Genomic DNA, 19067 nt, shown 5'->3' with positions numbered 1-19067 from the left:
GTGCCCGGCTCCCCGTGTATTATACACAGATAGTGCCCGGCTCCCCCTGTATTATACACAGATAGTGCACGGCTCCCCCTGTATTATACACAGATAGTGCCCGGCTCCCCCTGTATTATACACAGATAGTGCCCGGCTCCCCCTGTATTATACACAGATAGCGCCCGGCTCCCCCTGTATTATACACACATAGTGCCCGGCTCCCCCTGTATTATACACAGATAGTGCCCGGTGCTCTGTATTATACACAGATAGTGCCCGGCTCCCCCTGTATTATACACAGATAGTGCCCGGCTCCCCCTGTATTATACAGAGATAGTGCCCTGCTCCTCCTGTATTATACACAGATAGTGCCCGGCTCCCCCTGTATTATACACAGATAGTGCCCGGCTCCCCCTGTATTATACACAGATAGTGCCCGGTGCTCTGTATTATACACAGATAGTGCCCGGCTCCCCCTGTATTATACACAGATAGTGCCCGGCTCCTCCTGTATTATACACAGATAGTGCCCGGCTCCCCCTGTATATACACAGATAGTGCCCGGCTCCCCCTGTATTATACACAGATAGTGCCCGGTGCTCTGTATTATACACAGATAGTGCCCGGCTCCCCCTGTATTATACACAGATAGTGCCCGGCTCCCCCTGTATTATACACAGATAGTGTCCGGCTCCCCCTGTATTATACACAGATAGTGCCCGGCTCCCCTGTATTATACACAGATAGTGCCCGGTGCTCTGTATTATACACAGATAGTGCCCGGCTCCCCCTGTATTATACACAGATAGTGCCCGGCTCCCCCTGTATTATACACAGATAGTGCCCGGCTCCCCCTGTATTATACACAGATAGTGCCCGGTGCTCTGTATTATACAGAGATAGTGCCCGGCTCCTCCTGTATTATACACAGATAGTGCCCGGTGCTCTGTATTATACACAGATAGTGCCCGGCTCCTCCTGTATTATACACAGATAGTGCCCGGTGCTCTGTATTATACACAGATAGTGCCCGGCTCCCCCTGTATTATACACAGATAGTGCCCGGTGCTCTGTATTATACACAGATAGTGCCCGGTGCTCTGTATTATACACAGATAGTGCCCGGCTCCCCTGTATTATACACAGATAGTGCCCGGCTCCCCCTGTATTATACACAGATAGTGCCCGGCTCCCCCTGTATTATACACAGATAGTGCCCGGCTCCCCCTGTATTATACACAGATAGTGCCCGGCTCCCCCTGTATTATACACAGATAGTGCCCGGTGCTCTGTATTATACACAGATAGTGCACGGCTCCCCCTGTATTATACACAGATAGTGCGCGGTGCTCTGTATTATACACAGATAGTGCCCGGCTCCACCTGTATTATACACAGATAGTACCCGGCTCCCCCTGTATTATACACAGATAGTGCCCGGCTCCCCCTGTATTATACACATATCGTGCCCGGCTCCCCCTGTATTATACACAGATACTGCCCGGCTCCCCCTGTATTATACACAGATAGTGCCCGGCTCCCCCTGTATTATACACAGATAGTGCCCGGTGCTCTGTATTATACACAGATAGTGCCCGGCTCTCCCTGTATTATACACAGATAGTGCCCGGCTCCCCCTGTATTATACACAGATAGTGCCCGGCTCCCCCTGTATTATACACAGATAGTGCCCGGTGCTCTGTATTATACACAGATAGTGCCCGGTGCTCTGTATTATACACAGATAGTGCCCGGCTCCCCCTGTATTATACACAGATAGTGCCCGGCTCCCCCTGTATTATACACAGATAGTGCCCGGCTCCCCCTGTATTATACACAGATAGTGCCCGGCTCCCCCTGTATTATACACAGATAGTGCCCGGTGCTCTGTATTATACACAGATAGTGCCCGGTGCTCTGTATTATACACAGATAGTGCCCGGCTCCCCCTGTATTATACACAGATAGTGCCCGGCTCCCCCTGTATTATACACAGATAGTGCCCGGCTCCCCCTGTATTATACACAGATAGTGCCCGGCTCCCCCTGTATTATACACAGATAGTGCCCGGTGCTCTGTATTATACACATATAGTGCCCGGCTCCCCCTGTATTATACACAGATAGTGCCCGGCTCCCCCTGTATTATACACAGATAGTGCCCGGCTCCCCCTGTATTATACACAGATAGTGCCCGGCGCACTGTATTATACACAGATAGTGCCCGGCTCCCCCTGTATTATACACAGATAGTGCCCGGTGCTCTGTATTATACACAGATAGTGCCCGGCTCCCCCTGTATTATACACAGATAGTACCCGGTGCTTTGTATTATACACAGATAGTGCCCGGCTCCCCCTGTATTATACACAGATAGTGCCCGGCTCCCCCTGTATTATACACAGATAGTGCCCGGCTCCCCCTGTATTATACACAGATAGTGCCCGGCTCCCCCTGTATTATACACAGATAGGGCCCGGCTCCCCCTGTATTATACACAGATAGTGCCCGGTGCTCTGTATTATACACAGATAGTGCCCGGCTCCCCCTGTATTATACACAGATAGTGCCCGGCTCCCCCTGTATTATACACAGATAGTGCCCGGCTCCCCCTGTATTATACACAGATAGTGCCCGGTGCTCTGTATTATACACAGATAGTGCCCGGCTCCTCCTGTATTATACACAGATAGTGCCCGGCTCCCCCTGTATTATACACAGATAGTGCCCGGCTCCCCCTGTATTATACACAGATAGTGCCCGGCTCCTCCTGTATTATACACAGATAGTGCCCGGCTCCTCCTGTATTATACACAGATAGTGCCCGGCTCCCCCTGTATTATACACAGATAGTGCCCGGCTCCCCCTGTATTATACACAGATAGTACCCGGCTCCCCCTGTATTATACACAGATAGTGCCCGGCTCCCCCTGTATTATACACAGATAGTGCCCGGTGCTCTGTATTATACACAGATAGTGCCCGGCTCCTCCTGTATTATACACAGATAGTGCCCGGCTCCTCCTGTATTATACACAGATAGTGCCCGGCTCCCCCTGTATTATACACAGATAGTGCCCGGTGCTCTGTATTATACACAGATAGTGCCCGGCTCCCCCTGTATTATACACAGATAGTGCCCGGTGCTCTGTATTATACACAGATAGTGCCCGGCTCCTCCTGTATTATACACAGATAGTGCCCGGTGCTCTGTATTATACACAGATAGTGCCCGGCTCCCCCTGTATTATACACAGATAGTGCCCGGCTCCCCTGTATTATACACATAGTGCCCGGCTCCCCCTGTATTATACACAGATAGTGCCCGGCTCCCCCTGTATTATACACAGATAGTGCCCGATGCTCTGTATTATACACAGATAGTGCCCGGCTCCCCCTGTATTATACACAGATAGTGCCCGGTGCTCTGTATTATACACAGATAGTGCTCGGCTCCCCCTGTATTATACACAGATAGTGCCCGGCTCCCCCTGTATTATACACAGATAGTGCCCGGCTCCCCCTGTATTATACACAGATAGTGCCCGGCTCCCCCTGTATTATACACAGATAGTGCCCGGCTCCCCCTGTATTATACACAGATAGTGCCCGGCTCCCCCTGTATTATACACAGATAGTGCCCGGCTCCTCCTGTATTATACACAGATAGTGCCCGGCTCCCCCTGTATTATACACAGATAGTGCCCGGCTCCCCCTGTATTATACACAGATAGTGCCCGGCTCCCCCTGTATTATACACAGATAGTGCCCGGCTCCCCCTGTATTATACACAGATAGTGCCCGGCTCCCCCTGTATTATACACAGATAGTGCCCGGTGCTCTGTATTATACACAGATAGTGCCCGGCTCCCCCTGTATTATACACAGATAGTGCCCGGCTCCCCCTGTATTATACACAGATAGTGCCCGGCTCCCCCTGTATTATACACAGATAGTGTCCGGCTCCCCCTGTATTATACATAGATAGTGCCCGGCTCCCCCTGTATTATACACAGATAGTGCCCGGCTCCCCCTGTATTATACACAGATAGTGCCCGGCTCCCCCTGTATTATACACAGATAGTGCCCGGCTCCCCCTGTATTATACACAGATAGTGCCCGGTGCTCTGTATTATACACAGATAGTGCCCGGCTCCCCCTGTATTATACACAGATAGTGCCCGGCTCCCCCTGTATTATACACAGATAGTGCCCGGCTCCCCCTATATTATACACAGATAGTGCCCGGTGCTCTGTATTATACACAGATAGTGCCCGGCTCCCCCTGTATTATACACAGATAGTGCCCGGCTCCTCCTGTATTATACACAGATAGTACCCGGCTCCCCCTGTATTATACACAGATAGTGCCCGGCTCCCCCTGTATTATACACAGATAGTACCCGGCTCCCCCTGTATTATACACAGATAGTGACCGGCTCCCCCTGTATTATACACAGATAGTGCCCGGTGCTCTGTAATATACACAGTTAGTGCCCGGAGCTCTGTATTATACACATATAGTGCCCAGCTCCCCCTGTATTATACAAAGATAGTGCCCGGCTCCTCCTGTATTATACACAGATAGTGCCTGGCTCCCCCTGTATTATACACAGATAGTGCCCGGCTCCCCCTGTATTATACACAGATAGTGCCCGGCTCCCCCTGTATTATACACAGATAGTGTCCATCTCCCCCTGTATTATACACAGATAGTGCCCGGTGCTCTGTATTATACACAGATAGTGCCCGGATCCCCCTGTATTATACAGAGATAGTGCCCGGCTCCCCCTGTATTATACACAGATAGTGCCCGGCTCCCCCTGTATTATACATAGATAGTGCCCGGCTCCCCTGTATTATACACAGATAGTGCCCGGCTCCTCCTGTATTATACACAGATAGTGCCCATCTCCCCCTGTATTATACACAGATAGTGCCCGGTGCTCTGTATTATACACAGATAGTGCCCGGCTCCCCCTGTATTATACACAGATAGTGCCCGGCTCCCCCTGTATTATACACAGATAGTGCCCGGCTCCCCCTGTATATACACAGATAGTGCCCGGCTCCCCCTGTATTATACACAGATAGTGCCCGGCTCCCCCTGTATTATACACAGATAGTGCCCGGCTCCCCCTGTATTATACACAGATAGTGCCCGGTGCTCTGTATTATGCACAGATAGTGCCCGGTGCTCTGTATTATACACAGATAGTGCCCGGCTCCCCCTGTATTATACACAGATAGTGACCGGTGCTCTGTATTATACACAGATAGTGCCCGGCTCCTCCTGTATTATACACAGATAGTGCCCGGCTCCTCCTGTATTATACACAGATAGTGCCCGGCTCCCCCTGTATTATACACAGATAGTGCCCGGTGCTCTGTATTATACACAGATAGTGCCCGGCTCCCCCTGTATTATACACAGATAGTGCCCGGTGCTCTGTATTATACACAGATAGTGCCCGGCTCCTCCTGTATTATACACAGATAGTGCCCGGTGCTCTGTATTATACACAGATAGTGCCCGGCTCCCCCTGTATTATTCACAGATAGTGCCCGGTGCTCTGTATTATACACAGATAGTGCCCGGCTCCTCCTGTATTATACACAGATAGTGCCCGGCTCCTCCTGTATTATACACAGATAGTGCCCGGCTCCCCCTGTATTATACACAGATAGTGCCCGGTGCTCTGTATTATACACAGATAGTGCCCGGCTCCCCCTGTATTATACACAGATAGTGCCCGGTGCTCTGTATTATACACAGATAGTGCCCGGCTCCTCCTGTATTATACACAGATAGTGCCCGGTGCTCTGTATTATACACAGATAGTGCCCGGCTCCCCCTGTATTATACACAGATAGTGCCCGGCTCCCCTGTATTATACACATAGTGCCCGGCTCCCCCTGTATTATACACAGATAGTGCCCGGCTCCCCCTGTATTATACACAGATAGTGCCCGATGCTCTGTATTATACACAGATAGTGCCCGGCTCCCCCTGTATTATACACAGATAGTGCCCGGTGCTCTGTATTATACACAGATAGTGCTCGGCTCCCCCTGTATTATACACAGATAGTGCCCGGCTCCCCCTGTATTATACACAGATAGTGCCCGGCTCCCCCTGTATTATACACAGATAGTGCCCGGCTCCCCCTGTATTATACACAGATAGTGCCCGGCTCCCCCTGTATTATACACAGATAGTGCCCGGCTCCTCCTGTATTATACACAGATAGTGCCCGGCTCCCCCTGTATTATACACAGATAGTGCCCGGCTCCCCCTGTATTATACACAGATAGTGCCCGGCTCCCCCTGTATTATACACAGATAGTGCCCGGCTCCCCCTGTATTATACACAGATAGTGCCCGGCTCCCCCTGTATTATACACAGATAGTGCCCGGTGCTCTGTATTATACACAGATAGTGCCCGGCTCCCCCTGTATTATACACAGATAGTGCCCGGCTCCCCCTGTATTATACACAGATAGTGTCCGGCTCCCCCTGTATTATACATAGATAGTGTCCGGCTCCCCCTGTATTATACATAGATAGTGCCCGGCTCCCCCTGTATTATACACAGATAGTGCCCGGCTCCCCCTGTATTATACACAGATAGTGCCCGGCTCCCCCTGTATTATACACAGATAGTGCCCGGCTCCCCCTGTATTATACACAGATAGTGCCCGGTGCTCTGTATTATACACAGATAGTGCCCGGCTCCCCCTGTATTATACACAGATAGTGCCCGGCTCCCCCTGTATTATACACAGATAGTGCCCGGCTCCCCCTATATTATACACAGATAGTGCCCGGTGCTCTGTATTATACACAGATAGTGCCCGGCTCCCCCTGTATTATACACAGATAGTGCCCGGCTCCTCCTGTATTATACACAGATAGTACCCGGCTCCCCCTGTATTATACACAGATAGTGCCCGGCTCCCCCTGTATTATACACAGATAGTACCCGGCTCCCCCTGTATTATACACAGATAGTGACCGGCTCCCCCTGTATTATACACAGATAGTGCCCGGTGCTCTGTAATATACACAGTTAGTGCCCGGAGCTCTGTATTATACACAGATAGTGCCCAGCTCCCCCTGTATTATACAAAGATAGTGCCCGGCTCCTCCTGTATTATACACAGATAGTGCCTGGCTCCCCCTGTATTATACACAGATAGTGCCCGGCTCCCCCTGTATTATACACAGATAGTGCCCGGCTCCCCCTGTATTATACACAGATAGTGTCCATCTCCCCCTGTATTATACACAGATAGTGCCCGGTGCTCTGTATTATACACAGATAGTGCCCGGATCCCCCTGTATTATACAGAGATAGTGCCCGGCTCCCCCTGTATTATACACAGATAGTGCCCGGCTCCCCCTGTATTATACATAGATAGTGCCCGGCTCCCCTGTATTATACACAGATAGTGCCCGGCTCCTCCTGTATTATACACAGATAGTGCCCATCTCCCCCTGTATTATACACAGATAGTGCCCGGTGCTCTGTATTATACACAGATAGTGCCCGGCTCCCCCTGTATTATACACAGATAGTGCCCGGCTCCCCCTGTATTATACACAGATAGTGCCCGGCTCCCCCTGTATATACACAGATAGTGCCCGGCTCCCCCTGTATTATACACAGATAGTGCCCGGCTCCCCCTGTATTATACACAGATAGTGCCCGGCTCCCCCTGTATTATACACAGATAGTGCCCGGCTCCCCCTGTATTATACACAGATAGTGCCCGGTGCTCTGTATTATGCACAGATAGTGCCCGGTGCTCTGTATTATACACAGATAGTGCCCGGCTCCCCCTGTATTATACACAGATAGTGCCCGGTGCTCTGTATTATACACAGATAGTGCCCGGTGCTCTGTATTATACACAGATAGTGCCCGGCTCCTCCTGTATTATACACAGATAGTGCCCGGCTCCCCCTGTATTATACACAGATAGTGCCCGGCTCCCCCTGTATTATACACAGATAGTGCCCGGCTCCCCCTGTATTATACACAGATAGTGCCCGACTCCCCCTGTATTATACACAGATAGTGCCCGACTCCCCCTGTATTATACACAGATAGTGCCCGGCTCCCCCTGTATTATACACAGATAGTGCCCGGCTCCCCCTGTATTATACACAGATAGTGCCCGACTCCCCCTGTATTATACACAGATAGTGCCCGACTCCCCCTGTATTATACACAGATAGTGCCCGACTCCCCCTGTATTATACACAGATAGTGCCCGGCTCCCCCTGTATTATACACAGATAGTGCCCGGCTCCCCCTGTATTATACACAGATAGTGCCCGGCTCCCACTGTATTATACACAGATAGTGCCCGGCTCCCCCTGTATTATACACAGATAGTGCCCGGCTCCCCCTGTATTATACACAGATTGTGCCCGGCTCCCCCTGTATTATACACAGATAGTGCCCGGCTCCCCCTGTATTATACACAGATAGTGCCCGGCTCCCCCTGTATTATACACAGATAGTGCCCGGCTCCCCCTGTATTATACACAGATAGTGCCCGGCTCCCCCTGTATTATACACAGATAGTGCCCGGTGCTCTGTATTATGCACAGATAGTGCCCGGTGCTCTGTATTATACACAGATAGTGCCCGGCTCCCCCTGTATTATACACAGATAGTGCCCGGTGCTCTGTATTATACACAGATAGTGCCCGGCTCCCCCTGTATTATACACAGATAGTGCCCGGCTCCCCCTGTATTATACACAGATAGTGCCCGGCTCCCCCTGTATTATACACAGATTGTGCCCGGCTCCCCCTGTATTATACACAGATAGTGCCCGGCTCCCCCTGTATTATACACAGATAGTACCCGGTGCTCTGTATTATACACAGATAGTGCCCGGTGCTCTGTATTATACACAGATAGTGCCCGGCTCCCCCTGTATTATACACAGATAGTTCCCGGCTCCTCCTGTATTATACACAGATAGTGCCCGGATCCCCCTGTATTATACAGAGATAGTGCCCAGCTCCCCCTGTATTATACACAGATAGTGCCCGGCTCCCCCTGTATTATACACAGATAGTGCCCGGCTCCCCCTGTATTATACACAGATAGTGCCCGGTGCTCTGTATTATACACAGATAGTGCCCGGCTCCCCCTGTATTATACACAGATAGTGCCCGGTGCTCTGTATTATACACAGATAGTGCCCGGCTCCCCCTGTATTATACACAGATAGTGCCCGGCTCCCCCTGTATTATACACAGATAGTGCCCGGCTCCCCCTGTATTATACACAGATAGTGCCCGGTGCTCTGTATTATACACAGATAGTGCCCGGAGCTCTGTAATATACACAGTTAGTGCCCGGAGCTCTGTAATATACACAGTTAGTGCCCGGAGCTCTGTAATATACCACATGTGATGTTAGTGTTTAGATGTTATTACTTTCTAGCCTGTATCAGGGTAGGAATAACCGCGCTCTGAATACCCTTTAGAGCTAAGATCTGTCGCTCAACCTCCATTCCATCAAACGTAGCCACGGTAAGTCTTGATAAGCGAATGACCCCTGCAGTAGAAGGTCCTCGTGAAGAGGAAGGGGCCTCGGATCTTCCAGCGGTAAGTCCACAAGATCCGCGTATCAAGCCCTCCTTGGCCAGTCCGGAGCAATGAGGATCGCCTGAACTCTTGTTCTTTTTACAAGCTTTAGAATTCTTGGAATGAGTGGAAGTGGAAGGAACACATACACTGACTTGAACACCCACGGTGTTACCAGAGCATCCACTGCCACTGCTTGTGGGTCTCTCCACCTGGAACAGTACCTCCGAAGTTTCTTGTTGAGATGCGAGTCCATCATGTCTATGTGAGGCACGCCCCAATGACTGGTCACCTCTGTGAACACCTCCGGATAGAGGCCCCATTCTCCTGGATGGAGATCGTGCCTGCAGAGGAAGTCCGCTTCTCAGTTGTCCACACCCGGAATGAAGATTGCTGACAGCGCCACCGCGTGCCTTTCTGTCCAGAGGAGTATTTTTGTCACCTCTGTGTCTCGCTCGGCGTAAGTTGGGGTTCCGACAACAGAGTTCTGGCTGAAGGGACAGCTACCTGTGAGGAGAGCAAACAAGGTGGCTGAATGTAATTCCTCCTCATGGGGTGGAAGCCATACTAAGTGTTAACGTTGGCCGTAGGGCGTAAAATAAAGGAGGACTTCGTAGGAAGATAACTGTAGTTTTAATGACTAATCAGGCTGTACACGAATATTGGAGCAATTGAAGAAACTGGAAGAATTAGAGTCTATGGTTAAATTACTTGAAGAGTGAAGCTGAAGAACGCCGGTAAAGAAGAACTGAAGACTGTGTTTTATGATTAAAAGACGAGGCTGAAGAACTTGGACATTGAAGAAATGAAGACTGTTGTTTGTGATTGAAAGACGATGCTGAAGAACTTGGACTTTGAAGAAATGAAGACTGTGGTTTGTGATTGAAAGACGAGGCTGAAGAACTTGGACTTTGAAGAAATGAAGACTGTGGTTTGTGATTGAAAGACGAGGCTGAAGAACTTGGACTTTCAAGAAATGAAGATGTCTGCGGGAACCGCTGTTAGCACCTGGAGTCCTCTACGACCTGGGACCCCATGAGCGCTTCCATGAATGGCAACGGCCTTAGACAGCAGGACTGCAGCAGTGTTTAGGTGACCAATGGATGAGAGCAACCAGGACCAGGGAACCAGAAGTAACCTGGGAGCACAGAGCTGGAGAACCTTTCACAAGGAGGTAACTTGAAGCACTGGCACTCTCCCTCTGAACCAGCCCCCTTTAGTAAGGGGAGAACACGCAGGATTGGCTGGACACAGATTGGGAACTTCATTGGTAATACTCTGGTCTCCAATATGGCTGCCCCCCCAGCACAGGAGACATACTTAGCTGTTAGCGCACAGCTTTAGCCAGCTTCAGTCTCTGACACACTATACTGTGTCACCACTAGAGGACCTTACCGCAGCGACCCCTGCCGCAGCGCACGGCTCTCCAGACCTTCGGCCCCCGGCCCTTGGCAGCTGCACATCTGTCCAGAAGGACCCGCCGCCAGCAGCTCCCTGCCGCCGCGGCCGCGCCAACCAGCGGGACGGTAACCCATGGGAGCACCCGCCGGAGGTAAGGCTCCGGAGCCTGACACTCTGACATTGCAGCTCTGCTCTTCGTTCTGCCCTGTCGGTTTATGTAGGCCACTGTCGTTATATTGTCCGACTGCACCTGAATGGCCTGAGCCTGTAGAAGGTTTGCTGCTTGAAGAAGCCCGTTGTACACGGCTCTGAGCTCCAGGATGTTTATAGGAAGAAGGGATTCTTGACTTGACCACCTTCCTTGGAAGGTTTCCCCTTGGGCGACTGCTCCCCAACCTCTGAGACTTGCATCCGTGGTTAGAAGGATCCAGTTCAGAACCCCGTACCTGCGGCCCTCCAGAAGGTGAGGCAGTTGCAGCCACCAGAGTAGTGAAATCCTTGCATTCGGCGACAGACGTATCCTCTGGTACATGTGTAGGTGAGATCCCGACCACTGGTCTAGCAGATCCAGTTGGAACAACTGAGCATGAAATCTTCCGTACTGTAGAGCCTCATAAGAGGCAACCATCTTCCCCAGAAGGCGAATGCACTGATGAAACGATACCCGGGCAGGCATCAAGACATCCCGGACCATTGATTGTATCACCAACGCTTTCTCCCCTGGCAGAAACACCCTCTGCACCTCCGTGTCGAGGATCATCCCCAGGAAAGATAATCTACTTGTCGGCTCCAAATGTGACTTTGGAAGGTTCAGGATCCAACCGTGCTCCCTGAGCAGATGAGTCGTGAGAGCAATGGACTGTAACAACTTCTCCCTGGACAATGCCTTTATCAGCAGATCATCCAGATATGGAATTATGTTCACTCCCTGTCTGTGGAGAACCATAATCTCTGCCATCACCTTGGTGAAGACCATCGGTGCCGTGGAGAGACCGAATGGGAGTGCTTGAAACTGATAGTGATCGTCTAACAGTGCAAACCTGAGATGAGCCTGATGCGGCGGCCAAATGGGAATGTGGAGGTACGCATCCTTGATATCCAGGGACACCAGAAACTCCCCCTCCTCCAGACCTGAGATCACCGCCCTCAGAGATTCCATCTTGAATTTGAACTCCCTTAGATAAGGGTTTAGCGATTTCAAGTTCAAAATTGGCCTGACCTAACCATCCGGTTTCGGTACCACAAAAAGGTGCGAATAGTAACCCTTGTTTTGCTGATGAGGTGGAACTGAAACAATGACATCTGACTTTTCTAATTTTTGGATAGCTTCCTGTAGGATAGCCCTATCAGTAAAGCTGGCAAGTCTGATTTGAAGAATCGGTGAGGTGGGAGATCTTGTAACTCCAGCCTGTACCCATGGGACACAATATCCTGTACCCAGGGATCCAGGCTGGATGACACCCAGACGTGGCTGAAACCTCTGAGTTTGCTCCCACTTGACCATCCTCCAGGCTGTGCGGTCTACCGTCATGCTGAGAATTTTGACCTGCAGGTGCAGGTTTTTTGGATTTTGCACGACCTCCTCTAAAAAAGGTGGTAGGAGGCTTGGACTTTTTTGTCTTAGTGGCCCGAAAGGACTGCGATGCAGATGAAGAAAAGGGTTTCTTCATAGAAGGCGGAGCTGAGTGAAGAAAAGGCGACTTACCCGCGGTTGCCGTGGAAATAAACGCATCCAATGCTTCCCCAAATAGAGCCTGACCTGTGTAGGGTAGGTTCTCCACACTTCTCCTGGATTCCGCGTCGGCAGACCATTGGCGTAGTCAGAGTCCCCTGCGAGCTGAGATGGACATGGAAGATATCCTTGCATTCAGCATATTCAGATCCTTCATGGATTCCACCATGAACCCCGCAGAATCCTGTATGTTGCGTAAAAACAATTCAATGTCACTTCTAACCATTGTATCTAAGCTCTCTAGTACCGTGCCTGACCACTTTACTATAGCTTTAGAGATCCTCGCACAGGCAATAGTAGGCCTTAACGCCACCCCTGACGCAGTGTATATCGATTTGAGCATAGTGTGAATTTTACGATCAGCCGGTTCTTTTAACGTAGACAGGTAACACCACCTTTTTTGACAGCCTGGAGACAGATGTGTCAACTATAGGCGGAGTCTCCCAACTTTTTCTATCCTCTTCAGGGAAGGGAAAAGCAACCATAACCCTTTTGGGGATCTGGAATTTTTTCTCCGGGTCTTCCCAGGATTTAACAAATATAGCGTTTAATTCTTTGGACGCAGGGAAGGTTAGCGAGGCTTTCTTATTGTCTGTGAAGTAAGCCTCCTCAATCTGCTCAGGTGGTGTGTCAGTAATGTTTAACACATCTCTAATGGCCTCAATCATCAGCTGCACCCCCTTTGCAAGGGATGCCACCCCCCTCAGCACATCCCCATCACCGTCCGCCGTGTCAGAGTCGGTATCTGTGTCATCTTGCATAATCTGGGCAAGTGCACGCTTCTGTGGGTATACGCTAGGGGTGTTAGAAGGAATAGGTATGAAACCTGACCACACTGCCATAGACTTCTTTAAAACCTGAGTTTCAGTCTCAGTATGAGCTACCCTAGTAGAGACCTGAGAGATCAGTCCCTTAATAGATGTCAGCCATTCTGGCTCAGTAACAGGAATCTGAGACAAGACATTACATTCCTGTGTACATGGAATGGATTCCTCTGGAGAAGAAACATCCTCTGCAGCATAAGACACAGAGTCCCTGGACATGGTTATGTGAGAAACATACACCACACTCACCCAGGGAAATGCCAGACACAGTTTCCCCCAAGTACGCCACAGAGAGACACAGAGACTGGAGCCAGCACACACACAGCGCTGTTTGAGGTAGAAGTAATGAAACTACCAGCGCTGTCTGTATACCTTAATAGCTACACAGACTTTACACAACCCCCCCCCCCTCCTTCTACAACCCCCTGGTACCACACAGGATAGCTGGAGTCGCGTGGAGGGACAGCTCTCCCTGTCAGCGTCACTGTAGCTGGATCTGCAGGCAGGAAAATGGCACTGGTGAGCTGCTGGGTCCGCTCTGAGGAGAAGCTCCGCCCCTTGAACATGGCGCTGCTTCCCGCACTCCCCATCTTTATACTGGCCTGAGGAATGGTGCTGGCAGCGTTACCGAGGTCCCTGACAGTGTGAGTGACCAGTGTAGGGTATAGGCGCTGTCTCAGGGTGCCCCTCACAGCACCGCACATTGTACCGGTGAGCCTCCGGAGCGCGGTTAATACCGCGCTCCCACCCTGTTGTCGCCATCTTCACACCAGCTCCCGGCTTGTCAGGGGGGCTGGTGACTCACTCGCCACCGGAATCTTCTGGCTCTGTTAGGGGGTGGCGGCGTGCTGCGGGAGTGAGCGGTCGCCTGGGGCGGCTAACGATCATCACCCACAGGAGCTCAGTGTCCTGTCAGCGGAGTTAGTGGCTCAGACCCCGCAGGGCGGACACTACTCTCCCCTAAGTCCCACGAAGCAGGGAGGCTGTTGCCAGCAGCCTCCCTGTGCTTAAATACTCTTAGAAAGATAATAAAACTAAAGAAGCTCCCCTAGCTGTGACCGCCTCCTCCGGGCACATTTTCTAAACGGAGTCTGGTAGGAGGGGCATAGAGGGAGGAGCCAGCCCACATTATTAAACTCTTAAAGTGCCCACGGCTCCTAGTGGACCAGTCTATACCCCATGGTACTAATGTGGTCCCCAGTATCCTCTAGGATGTAAGAGAAATAGGATTTTAATTACCTACCGGTAAATCCTTTTCTCGTAGTCCATGGAGGATGCTGGGCACCCGCCCAGCACTTTGTTGTTCCTGCATTGTTACTTGGTTAAGTACTGCATTGTTACTTGGTTAAGTACTGCATTGTTACTTGGTTAAGTACTGCATTGTTACTTGGTTAAGTACTGCATTGTTACTTGATTAAGTACTGTTGTTCAGCCGTTGCTGAACTGTTCCAAGTTGGTTAGCTTGTCCTTCCTTTTGTTATGTGTGAGCTGGTATGAATCTCACCACTATCTGTGTATTTCCTTCTCTCAAAGTATGTCCGTCTCCTCGGGCACAGTTTCTAGACTGAGTCTGGTAGGAGGGGCATAGAGGGAGGAGCCAGCCCACACTATTAAACTCTTAGAGTGTCCATGGCACCCAAGGGACCCATCTATACCCCATGGTACTAAATGGAACCCCAGCATCCTCTACGGACTACGAGAAAAGGATTTACCGGTAGGTCATTAAAATCCTATTTTCTGTGTGTTCCCCATGCTAAGTGAGAAGATATGTAATAATACCATCTGCGGAGATATTTGTATTTCAAGCCCAAAGATTTGGGTCAACAGATTTCCTATCTCTGTCCAAAAAGAATCAAGTTTTTAGAGGACCAAAATATATGTATAATATCTCCAATTTCTTCTCGACATCTCCAACAGAGATCGAGTTGCTCTGGCCATATTCTATGCATCTTGGCTGGCGTTAGATACATGTGATAAATAAATCTTTATGTATCTTTCAGTATGGGTCATTGATTTAGACATTTGGTGTACTGAGTGGAACAGTTGGGCCCATTGTGTCTAATCCATCAAAATCGTTAGGTCTTGTTCCAATCTTTTCTGCCACACGGTCTTGTCTTCCCATTTATCTTCTAGCAGTACCTTCCAAAATGCAATTCCTCCCCTTTTCATTGGTGCAGAAAGTTGGGCCAGGACCTTCCTTGGCAGTACCCCCTCCACCTTTTAGACAGCAGGATATGAATGTATCCAGTGTCTAATTTCTACAAATTGTATACAATTCTCCTGTTGCAATTTTATATTTTTCCTCAATCTGTGCAAATGACATCAGAACATTCTCTAGATATAGATCGTTCAATGTGTTAATTCCCTTCTTCCTCCAGCTGTGTAACTTCAAGTTAGGGGAGATGTTTGTCAGTGTCTCTACTGATAAGTGCCTCATCAGGGCTCCAGAGTATCTGCTGCTCTATGACGCCATCCCAGACTTTCAATGTCGCCCCTGTTGCTTTTGATATTGGCTTTGTCATCTTTTGACTTTGTGGTGGCAACCATATTATATCTCTCAATGGTATTTCTCCTACCAATTTCTCCTCCAACTCAATATTTCCCCCCACCGCAATCCAGCCTACCCAAGTTGTTTCCTGAGCATGTCTAATAATTTCCGTTAGTGGTTCTATCACCAACACAAAGATAATTGGGGACAAGGGACACCCATGTCTAGTTCCATTCATGGTGGGAAATTTGGATGAAACAAGTCCATTACAATAGACATGGGCTGTTGGTATAAAGTGCCAATATGGCATCCAAGAAGCCCCCCACTATTCCATAAAGTGTCCTTTTCATATACCACAATGCAAGTGGTCAAAAGCATTTTCTCCATCCAGTGATATAACCACTAGTGGAGTTTCCTTTTGAGCACGTTGTTCTATTATGTTCATTGCTCTGCGAATATTATCCAGTCCTTTTCTATCTTTTATAAAACCTACTTGATCTGGTTTAACAAGTTCCCCCAGGGGTGGGATCAATCTATTTACAATCATTTTAGCATATATTTTGATATCCGTACTTAATAGGAATATCGGCCTATAGTTTTGTGATGATATTAGATCTTTCCCTTCCCCTATGGGATTCAAGCATCTCTTCCGGAAATTTCCCTTCCTGCATTCTTGCTTGGTGTACTTGTAAAAGAACTGGAGCTAATTATTTTTGGTAGTTTTTATAAAAAATGATTTATTAATCCATCTGGCCCTGACGACTTATTTACCTTCAATGTCGTAATGGCTTCTATCACTTTCTGTAATTTCCAAGGCACATTAAGTATTTCTAATTGTTGTTGGTTTATTCTAGGTAGATTTACTTTTAATAGGAAGGCATTTATGTCTTCTTTAGATGGCTGATACGTATTGGTATCCTCTTTTATGTTATATAATTGCTTAAGATATTCAGCAAATATATTCGAGATCTCTAAGGGATTTGTTATTTTAGCTCCTTGGAATTATAAAGGGCTTTGACCGAGTTCCTCAATCTTCTCCCTTTAATCTTCCTAGCTAAAAACGGTGAGGCTTTATTTCCTTCTGTATAGTGTCTTTGGTTAAGCCTATACCAATCCCTAAGGATCTGTTTGATATTATGAGTTTCTAGTTCCGCTCTTAGTTTAGTAAGTTCATGTCTAATTTGATCATCATTGCGTTTTGCCTTATGATTGTGTTCAAGAACCCTTGAGTCCTATTGGAGAAAGAGCGCTATATTAATAAAATGATGATGATGATTATTATTATTACTATTATTATCTTAATTTCTAGTTCATTTAAAAAAGTCTAGCCTCTTGTTTTATAAAAAAAATATTTTCTGTTCAAAATATGTTTTATTGAGGTACAGTCATAAACCAACATGAGCAATACAAGTAACAGGAATAAAGCCTTGTGTACAAAACTGAAGATATCTGAGCGAGGAGATATATAGCGGCATCTGTATAAACCCAATTATACCTCACATTTTCCATTTTCAAATATAAAACAAGTGGACTAGAAAAGGGTGACCAGAACATAGTATGAGAAAATGATACAAATAGACGTAGAAGTAATAATACACCTCTACGGAATCACAACCGGTCCTATATTATTCTGAACTATACTTATATCAAGGTGTCCTTCAACACGGAGGACACATATCTAAAAGAAAAAAAAACTTTTATTAAGAACCAAAAACATATAACAAAAATAAAAATAAAACTTAATTAAGTCATCCGCCAAGGCCAGAGGGTCCACAACCCATCCATGGAGAGAATATCAGGGCAGAGAAAAAAGAAGAGGATATGAGTACTGGAAATCAAAGAGAGGTTTAAGAAGGAGTGACATAAGACGGGAAGGGGGGGGGGGGAGTAAGAGAGAAAAAGAGAGGGTCGGCTCACGAAGCAGACGGAGTGTTCCCATCGCATCGAGTTATGGAAGAGAGACAGGGGGTCTATGGTCTAGAAGTTGGTGACAGTACCAAGTGGTGTAGTGAAAGCTTTGTTGGATGGCTCGTTTGGTGGATGTGGGCAGTGTGTGGATGTATTTGCCCCAGCATAGAAACAGTGCAGGGGTAAGGGTCTCGCTATCAAGAGAGGTCTACAACCAGTCCATGGTAAAAAGGAAGAGCAGTCTGGAGGTGGCCATGGGTAGGGAGGGGGGATTAGCGTGTATCCACTGCTGGAGAATAGCTTTTCTCCCCACCGCTGATAAAAGAGTCACTAGTTTTTTGTCAGTAGAGGGAATGGTTGGCTGATCTAGGAGGTAACCAAAAAGAGCCCATGAGGCGGTACATTGAAAATTAATACCTAAAGAGGAGGAGCTGTATGCTTGCAGTTCGCCCAAAAATGTTTGCATGTGGGGGCAGTGCCAAAAGCAGTGCATAATGTCGGCTACTGGTGCGGAACATTTGACGCATGCTGCAGACTCCGAGAGGCCCATCAGGTGACTTTGTTTTGGGGAAATGTAAGCCCTATGTAAGATTTTATATGACATTTCCTGATAGATACTCGCTGGAATAAGCCTCAGAGATGTATTGAAGCAGTCTAACACTGCTTCCGGGGATAAAGAAGGGATTTGGGACGCCCATCTTGTGAGTTGTGTGAGATCGGAAGAGGGAATGATGTCCGTGCGTATTCGAGCATATATAGTTGATATGGAATATGTACCGGAGTGTAGAAGCGTATCAAGGGGGTTAAGGAAATCCCTAGCATCAAGTCGTGTTAGAATCGAGCATATATAATGGGAGGCCTGAAAATAATAAAATTCATGGTTGGGGTTAATATTATATTTATCTATAGCTTCAGTGAAGGTGAGGGGTTCATGTGAGGAGTTGAGAAGATTTCGACTATGGACGATTCCTGCCAAGTTCCAGCTATTGAAAGGAAAAGAGGCCTGTCCGTGATGAAGGCAATGTATGTCCAGTGATTTCCTAGACCTCTTCCATGCTAAGATAGTTTTATATATTTTAAGTAATAAGACTAGTTTGCTCATTATTAAAGATCAGGAATTCT

The sequence above is a fragment of the Pseudophryne corroboree genome, unplaced genomic scaffold (assembly GCF_028390025.1).
Source record: "Pseudophryne corroboree isolate aPseCor3 unplaced genomic scaffold, aPseCor3.hap2 scaffold_1423, whole genome shotgun sequence".
Taxonomy (NCBI): domain Eukaryota; kingdom Metazoa; phylum Chordata; class Amphibia; order Anura; family Myobatrachidae; genus Pseudophryne; species Pseudophryne corroboree.
Note: the sequence above shows the minus strand (reverse complement) of the source record.